Below are 9214 nucleotides of genomic sequence, written 5' to 3'. Positions count from 1 at the left end.
TTGAGTGCTAGATGCTTGATGTGAGTCGTCGTATGTCCTGTTATGTTATATAGATGTTCTATAGCAACACCCACCAACTAGGACTAGTTTGAATTGTGGCCTAGAAGCCAAGTATATTATATTTTGTTTTCCTTGAAAAGGGATCAGTGTTAGGATTTGACATGCACCCCACAATTTTAATGGACACTCAGTTTCAAGGAGGGCCCTTCCGTATGGAATGGCAAATTTTTCCATTGCCATTCCAAATATAATTTTCATTATTCATAACCATTCCAACAATTTTTGATATTTACAATCCAACCAAAATCAAACCTTGTAAATAAGAGCGGTGGAAAAATCGTACATGTCTATGATCGCGAATAAAATCTAGCTATATACATTGGAAGATATAGATAAGTTTATAGACCAAGTGAACATTGCACATGAATTCACCACCAACAAATAACAATGGAAAAGATACATTATAATAGAGCACTCTACTTTAATGCTTAGAGAATTGCTTCTTGCACTTCAATAGGCTCCTTTGATAGGCTCAAAAATTCCATGATGTATATCCATCAATTTGAATGAAATAGTCAATGAAAAAACCTATGAGATAGATACGAAATCATATGTCAACTACATCATCATTAAGCTCACTCCACATCATGCTATTGTTATGGCTCCACTTCTTCTATTCTTTATGGACTTCCATGCTTCAACATTAGGAAAAATGTGGACTCTCCTTGGGCCATATAGGATTAAGGTTAATTAGGCTCCAGCCAATAGGAAGAGAGCAATGTATATAAGTCTAGAACCTAAGAAAGTAGAGAGAATAATAGGGTTGTCCACTCATTTATTGCTTTGTATCCTAGAGGGAGGTGGATGGGTAAAATGGGGAGGGGGAAAAAGCGCGGGGGGGGGGGGGGGGGGGGAGTGGTGGGTCCACAAATACGTATTTGCAAAACCCCTAAAATTTCAAAATTTAAAAAAAAAACTTAAATTCAAAATATTCCATCCAAAACTCCCCCCAAACCTACCCTATGATCAAAAAGTCATTTTCTCACTCTAGAACCTCTTTCCCAAGACTCCCTTCCTCCATAGCCCCTTTCCATAACACAAAGCTCCCACTCTCTCTCTAAACTCTTACACCTTCCTCCTTCCTCAAGCTCTCCATTGCAACTTTAAGCTCCCACTCTCTCTCTAAACTCTGTCTCCCTCCTCCTTCCTCAAGCTCTCCATTGCAACTTTAAGCTCCCACTCTCTCTCTAAACTTTGTCTCCCTCCTCCTTCCCCAAGCTCTCCATTGCAATTTCAAGCTCCCACTTAAGCATCCATGGCAAATAATGATCAAAATAGACGTCCCAAACCCATCATTCAAAGTATGGTTCTTCACAACTCGAAGAATGAGGAGCATCAATGGGAACCTCAGGTTTTTCAAGAAGGTGCGTGGGTCTACATGCAACCTTCCGCAATCGGTCCCCATCGTGTTCGTGAAAGAACAAACGTTGATCTCCATTGGAAGGGAAGACTAATAGGCTTCAAGCAAGCAAGAGACAAGGGTACGGTGGCAATCGTTCAACATGTCTTCATGTTTGGACACATGCGTCTACGAGGGATCACCAACCCAAGGGATTTTCCTTGTGATTGTATGTCCCTTGCACTTCAATGGTTTTGGTGGTAACAAAAAATTGGACTTTTTACATCTCACGAACTGTTTTGTTTCTATGTAGATGTTTTTCCTTCTAGCCTTGTGGAGGAGCAACCGCTCTCGTGTCTTTCAGGCACATTTACGGCCATGCATGCAAGTCTTGGGGATATGCTCTTCTCCAACACAACTTCATTAAACCTTGCATGGCAAAGGGTGTTCTTCTACACCCACAAGTACATTGTACCTACAGATGAGCAAGGCTACGGAGAGCTACAACCTTGCGTAGCATGGAGTGGACAAATCCAGATGCATTCACTGTAATGTCTTTGAAAGCCAAGATTGTAGCTGATGTGAGAGCATCATTAAAATTTGGAAAAGCCTCGCGTTCCGTTGGGCTTGGATGGTGTTGTCCTGCTCATGTCTTTGCTAGCATATTCGGATCTTTGCCTTTCCATCATACAAACGCTATGTATGTTTGCAAAGATCTACATTACGATACATTGGAATCCATCCTTGGCGAGAAGTGGGGGTATCTTGAAGGACTTCACAACGGAGATCGCTTTCGGTGTCAGGTTGGAAGTTTCAACATTGCTATCTGTTTCATCAAGGTGCGCTCCACCCTTTACGTGCGGTACTTCTATGAAAGATGGATGTGCAAGCTTGGTGAATGGATTCCATTGCAATCCACCGATGCTACAATTGAGGTATTTGATATTGCAATCAAATTGTCGAGTGGTGCTGTTGAGACCGTCCAAGTGAACAAGCATTGGACATTGGCCAATGTGCGGGAGCACTTAGTGATAATGGGTTTAGAGCATGGAGAGGCTACAAAATTTTGCATTGGACGACGTAAGGTGAATGATCTTTCTCTCTTAATTATGTTATCTTTATGTTCTTTGGATTATTCCTCACTCTAAGGTGGGTATGCTATTTCTTATTTTTTTGCTAGATTGGTAGCTGCATGGAGAGCACGATTCAAATTGAAAAGGTGTGGATGACGGAAGAGAATCTGATTTTATCATTAGAGTAGTTATGTTTTATACTTAAATTTCTTATAATATCACAATTGTAAGTTCAAACAGATGGTTGTAGCAAATTTTGACAATGCACATTATCTTGAAGTCGTAGTGATGTGTTTTTAGAGTTAAATGATTGTAATTTAATTTGAAAGTTTTTTATAACTTCTTGTTACTTTATGAAAATTGTTTAATATTTTAATTATTGTTTTTTTTTGGGGGGGGGGGGGAGGCACTATATAAAGCCTCCTAAACCCTACCATTTTCACAATTCACCTACATAGCCTATTCACACTCTCATTTGAGCTCTAGCACTCTTTGCATTCCTACCTTAGCAGCTAGCATCATGGCATCCTCCTCCACCCCTCCCGAAGCCACGACGTTACAACGCTTCCAAGCGTTTTTACAAACAACTGAGTGGCAAGATCGTGACGATTTCCACAATTTCTTCACCCAATTCCCTAATGTGAACGCAACTATTCACCTAAACATCCAATCTTTTCAGCCTATCTTGGAATTTTTTGAAATCTACATCGACAAGTATGCTGTACCAATTGTCGAACAAGGGGAATTGTGGATTCCATGCGATTTGCTTCGCTACATACACAAAGGCGATCGGTCTTTCACCCAGCGGCTTCAGTGATTTTGTGTAATTGCGGGTGAGGCAGGTTAGTATATTGAAGATTTACGTTTGATAAAGAAGAAGGTCGGCACCCAGTTTCTAAGTCGCTTGGCGACTTTTGTGTTTCTTCTTGCGGAGGAGCCTGAAAGATCTGAGGTGAGTTTACCTCATTTGCGCCTTGGGGGTGTCGTCAAGGACACAAAGGAGCCCATTACAGCGCCCTGAGATGCAAGCAAAGAGGACAATATTCTTGCCCTAACCTACCCGGGAGGTGTCATGGATGCCGCCAAATCCATGGGTGATGAGGGTGCATAAGCATCCTTTAAGCCTGCTGCACATGCGCCGGAGGAGACATTAACTCCGGAGAATTTTTTTGAACACCTCTCCCCAATTGTCATAAATGGGGAGAAATATTTGTTTTTACATGATCTTGAAAAAACTTTTGACATCCGCATGGATGAGTGCCTGTCCATCCTCTGTGCCACTGTAGAGTCCTCTGCCATTGACCCCTCCTCCGATCCACCGGATTGAAGACTCCTACCCCTTGGAGAGAGTGTGGTAGATATAGTGGAGTTGGCAATGGTGGCGGTGACAGATGCACCGCACTCATCTGTGTCGAAGGATGAGTTTGTAGCTACACACGCATTGCTTGAAGCCCAACGCACTCCTATGCTTGTTCATATGGATGAACTTGAGAGTGTCGCTATGGCTCCCAATTCATCTATTTCTCTTGACAGCAAAGGCATCAACGGACTATTGGCTACTAGGCAACCCAACCACCTACAAAACTGCCACCCCAAGCCCACGTGCTCGTACGTACCTTGCCCGCCATCTACGCTATACCAGGCCCGCCATCGAGCAAGGTATTCTGCCACTTGCTCATCACAGCAACCGAGCGATGTAAATTGAAGCAGCTGTAAATACCCTAAGATGTCACCGCTCCGAGACAATTAAGGTGGTCCTGCAAAACCCATAATGCTCTCTCACTCATCCTGAGTAGCCTCATCTTGGCTACTCAGGATGATCCCCATGGAGTTCACTTTGACAAGACCTGCGCTTTGATACCTAAGATGTCACCGCTCCGAGACAATTAAGGTGGTCTTGCAAAACCCATAATGCTCTCTCACTCATCTTGGCTACTCAGGATGATCCCCATGGAGTTCACTTTGACAAGACCTGCGCTTTGATCACCATTCTCAGCAGGTCATTACGCTTAGCCGTCGCCTCTGCAGATACTTCTCTGCCTGTTGCTCAAAGCCTTGCCACACCTGTAATCGACGTGTTGTGCTCTGACGTTCCTTCCACCTCCTGTCGCGTAAGCTTTTTTTGTTCTCTGCAACTCGGCGCGCTTTCAGCCTCTTGTTTCTCCCGATAGTTCCCACGGCCATTTTTCCTGGCTCACACAGGTATTCAAAATCCCTTAGGGACAGTTCCCACGCCATAGCCCTTCTACACCATCCTCACATGCTACATCAGCACCATCATCAAAACGGATCTCTCTAACAAGATCGCCACTTGGACAACTCTCAAGGGTGCCACATCCTTGACAATCGTCCAAGTGGCAATCTTGTTGACTTGTTGGGCCGGTGCAATAGGTCATGTTTCGGTCCTTGGTTTTTTCGCAAGCCCTTTAGTTTGCACAAAGGGCGAAATGCTGAATCGAAAAGCTAATTGAACACTTCAGCCCATTCACACACAGGGATTGAACACAGGCGCCCGCAACGAAAGTTCAATGCTCAACCACTAGCATAAGAAGGTTGTTCAGTCCCCAACTCGTGTTCAAATGGCTATCATGTTTAAAAGGGGGGGGGGGGGGGGGGGGGGGGGTGTTGTTTTTAAGCCTTTTTAAAAGCACCAGATGGACGGGACTCCCTGCCACGTCGGCAGAGAGTCCAATATCTAGGACGAGCCCATCAAAACTCCTATAGTGCACCCTCACCCGCTACCTAAGCTTCTCATAGCGCCCTTAATGAGATCACTAACAAGACTCCTGGCCATTAATCAAATTTGGAAGCAAGTTGCACTTTACCCCACAGCTACTCTAAGATCTAAATCTCCCCAACTCTACCATAGAGGAGCTTTCTAGTTTCCCTCTCTTACGTAACCTTTTGGCTACTAGGAAGGGGTTCCCACGATATACATTGAAACACTTAGGAGTATTTTCCCACGACAAGCAATTTAAAGTTGTGAAGAGTAGCTTCACCACTTCGTGAAGAGGAGCTTCACTTTGACTAGCCAAACTTTTTGTCTCAAGCTCTTTAAATGAACTCACCCGAGTAAAATTCCTATGATATGTATGAATGATACTCACAAAAAAGGTAATCTTTACTTGCGACGCCCTTGTACATAGAAGACTGACACTGTCCTTTCACAAATTGAAAGCAATAAGACCCTCTCCTCACAGACGAAAGGGTGCACCATGCGGAAAGGAGACCTAGATAAACTTGATGATATAGGTTTTCACACCTCATATGGTGAGTTCAATCGAAGGGCTATCTGATGAAGAAGCAACTGTGGGGAATGGTAAAACCTTTAGGGCAAGCAGAAACCATACAGATCAAAGCATCCACAACACAATTTCAAAGCAAAGATGAGTAGGCTATGTAAATTTGTAAAAGGGTAGGCTTGTAAAAGAGTCTATGTAATTTTGATCCGAGATTTATAAACTCCGAGTTGTAATATTTTATCATGTGCCCAAAGCCCAACTAGCCGGAAGTTAGCCATTTCGAAAAGCCGTAGTATAAAACTCAAAATCCTTAGTTTGAACACACTTGGTAACATCTTTGGGATTTTGAAGAGCTTTGTTGTACAACTATTAAGCGACTACTCAGCTAAAACTTGTAGCTCACTTTTCTCTTGATTAGGTAATCCAAATACAGTTCTGAGAATTGCATTGTGTTCCTTGTCTCTTGCTCTTTCAATTAAGTATAAGCATTTCAAGTTTTGTTGTGGTTTGAGACTATGCATCTGTGAGTCTTATTTGTAAATTTGAGTGCTTAAATCATTGTTTTTTGACATTTTGACCATAGGAGAGTGTTATTAGATCTTCGAGCGACCTGTTTATGTCGTTTTGTTACAATTTTTATGACCTGGTACATGATGGATCATGATTTTGGTACCTTGTCAGATAGCGATTAGTCTTGGTAGACTTTTCCTCTTCGACCTAATATAGCTTCCCTTAAAGTTTCATGACAATCCGAGTCCATTTAGCCATAGAAATGGTGTGATGATCTAGAGCGATCGGCGGTGAGATAGAACATAGGCAAATTTTTTGATCAGAGTGTGGTGGTTAGCTTGTTGGGTTGACATGTTTACTTGCTAGGTTCAGTTCTTGAGGGCTGACAATCTCAAAGTGTCTTTGTGCCCCATCCAAGTCAATTCCTAAAGTATTAACATATAAAGTTAGTGCCAGATAGCTATGCTATACAAGTCCGTTGTGGAAATCCTGTTACCATATACATGTGGTAGTGATGTGTGTGACCACACTTAGACCATTGGGGCATTTTTCCCCTCATTAGGAGGTTTTTGCCCATGTGCATTGTATATACGCCCATCACTCTAGGGCTAACTTATCTTTGCATTGCACACTAAGTAATACACTCTCTATTGCGTGCCTTGAGCTTCCTTCATCTTCTCCAATTTGTGTGTGTTTTCTTGCAACCCTAATTTCAATAATTGGTACCAGAGCAGGTTGCATTCTCTTGGGCTTAGTCGCGAGCCGCTCCAGCACATGCCTGCTCACTTTCTCTGATTTCTGTGAGCTTTGGCGAGCGTTCGCAAGTTGACAAATATTCTGGGTGACCGTAAAAAAAGAGTCTGCTCAGATTTTTGATTCGGGCTCATTTTGGTCTCCATTTCCACTACATACAATATTGTGCATGCTATTTTGCCATTTTATGTAGAATTTTTGTCAATGCTATTTTCTAGCTAACATGTCCCTTACAATCTTCTATGATTTATGCTATATAACACGTATTGTTCTCGCTTTGTTTCTCCTCTTTTTAGGCAGTTTTCACATCAAGTGCAGGCATTTTCCATGGCCGACAACAATAGAGATGTGTTCAAGATGTTTGCTGTTGAGATGGGGACAATTACCCTATGTGGACTTATATGATGCAACATGTTCCTGTGTCAAAGGGTTTCTGGAATATTGTGTAGGGCATTGATGTATGTCGTGGTTCTGAGGATGTAGGTGATGTTGAGGATGTTGTAGGTCTTGCTGCAAGGATTGTTGCTGTTAGAGTTGTTTTGCCTACGGCAAAACAAGCTCGTTGGGATGTAAAAGATGCGTAGGCTCATGCATTGATTGTGTTGTCTGTGAAGAGAACTATTACTCCTCACATTCATTCAATGAAATGTGCAAAGGAGGTTTGGGATATTCTGACAAGTCTTTATGCAAGTCGCAACAACGAGACAAAAATTGCATTGTTGCGTAAAGAGCTGGAGTCGAAGATTATGCATGAGGAAGATGATATGGACACTTTCCTTGCTGGTGGCAAGGATATCAATAAGGAACTTATTTTTGCAGGTGAAGTCATTTCAAACAGTTCCCTTGTGCAGACTGGTCTTGATGCCTAACCAGATTCTTACTAGACTTTTGCTAGTACTTGGAGACTTATGACCCAAGGAAATCCTGAAGTTGTCAAGTTTGATCCATTATGCACATTGTTGTTGCGAGAGTCGCTTTCCAAAAAAAACACGACTCGACATGCCTTTATTGATACTCAAAGAAAAGGTGGTAACAGTAATGCAGCCACTTCTCATGGTTCTTCAACGAGTGGAAAATCACTTGTTCCTAATGCTTTTGCTGACAGCAATTCGTATGGAAATTTTGGTGATAAGGGAAAAAAGAAGATGCATTGCCATTATTGTAAAGCTAATGATCACTTGATCATTAGCTTTACAATAGGACACTTGATCATTAACTTAGGACACTTGATCAAGCAGTGTCCTAAGTTGAAGACCAAAGAGGCTAAGAAGAAAGAGGTTGGTTTCATTACTAATGCTGCTTCCACTACAAATGCAACTATTGTTGAGTCTTCTGTGAAAGGAGACTGTGATGCTGATGTTGATGCAGAATGGGCTTTTAGTGTAGAGTGCACTTATAATCTTGTTTTCCATGATGCACGCATGTCAGTTGGCACACTTTATGTACTTGGGATCAAGAAGATTATTTTGTGTATATATGCACTTGCTAGACTTGGTCTTGTAGTCAAATTTGTGGATGACAAATGTATAATACATGATCTAAGTTTTGGTGATGATATTGTTGCATCTGGAATTTTATGCCGTGGGCTGTATAGCTCACTTTGTATGACAAGTGTGGGTAGAATTTGTAAATGCAATTGTGGATTCAAAGGCTATTTTAGATGCAAAACTTTGGCATGCATGTTTTGGTCATCTGAATTTTGCCAGTTTGCTGTGTTTGCAGAAATCTGATATGGTTGCTTCCTTGCGGCCTCTTGAAGAACCTGTCAAACATGTCTGTGAAGGCTGTATTTTGGGTAAGGTGTAGCGTTCTAAGTTTCCAAAGGATGGCTCAGTTAGGTCCACATGCAGGTTGCAGCTTGTGCATAGTGATGTTTGTGGGCCCATGCAAATTCCGTCCTTTGGCAATTACATTTACTTCATGAATTTTATTGATGATTATTCGAGGCATGCATGGGTATATCCGCTTAAAGCAAAGTCCGAAGTATTTATGTGCTTCAAACAATTTTTGGCTATGGCTAAAAATGTCTCAAAATGTTCTATGGGCACCCTCCCTTCCGATTGAGAGGGGGGGGGAGTATATGTCTCATGAATTTAATGCATTTTTTGCTAGTCGGGGATAAAACACCAATGTTTAGTGCCTTATACTCCTCAAACAAATGGTGTTACTAAGAGGAAAAACAGGTCACTCACAGAAATGGCACGATGTATGGTCAAAAGTCAAGCTTTTCCGCATTT

The sequence above is a fragment of the Adiantum capillus-veneris genome, chromosome 9 (genome assembly GCF_014529385.1).
Source record: "Adiantum capillus-veneris isolate H3 chromosome 9, ASM1452938v2, whole genome shotgun sequence".
Lineage (NCBI taxonomy): Eukaryota > Viridiplantae > Streptophyta > Polypodiopsida > Polypodiales > Pteridaceae > Adiantum > Adiantum capillus-veneris.
The sequence above is the reverse complement of the archived record's forward strand: the minus strand, read 5'-3'. Positions refer to the sequence as shown.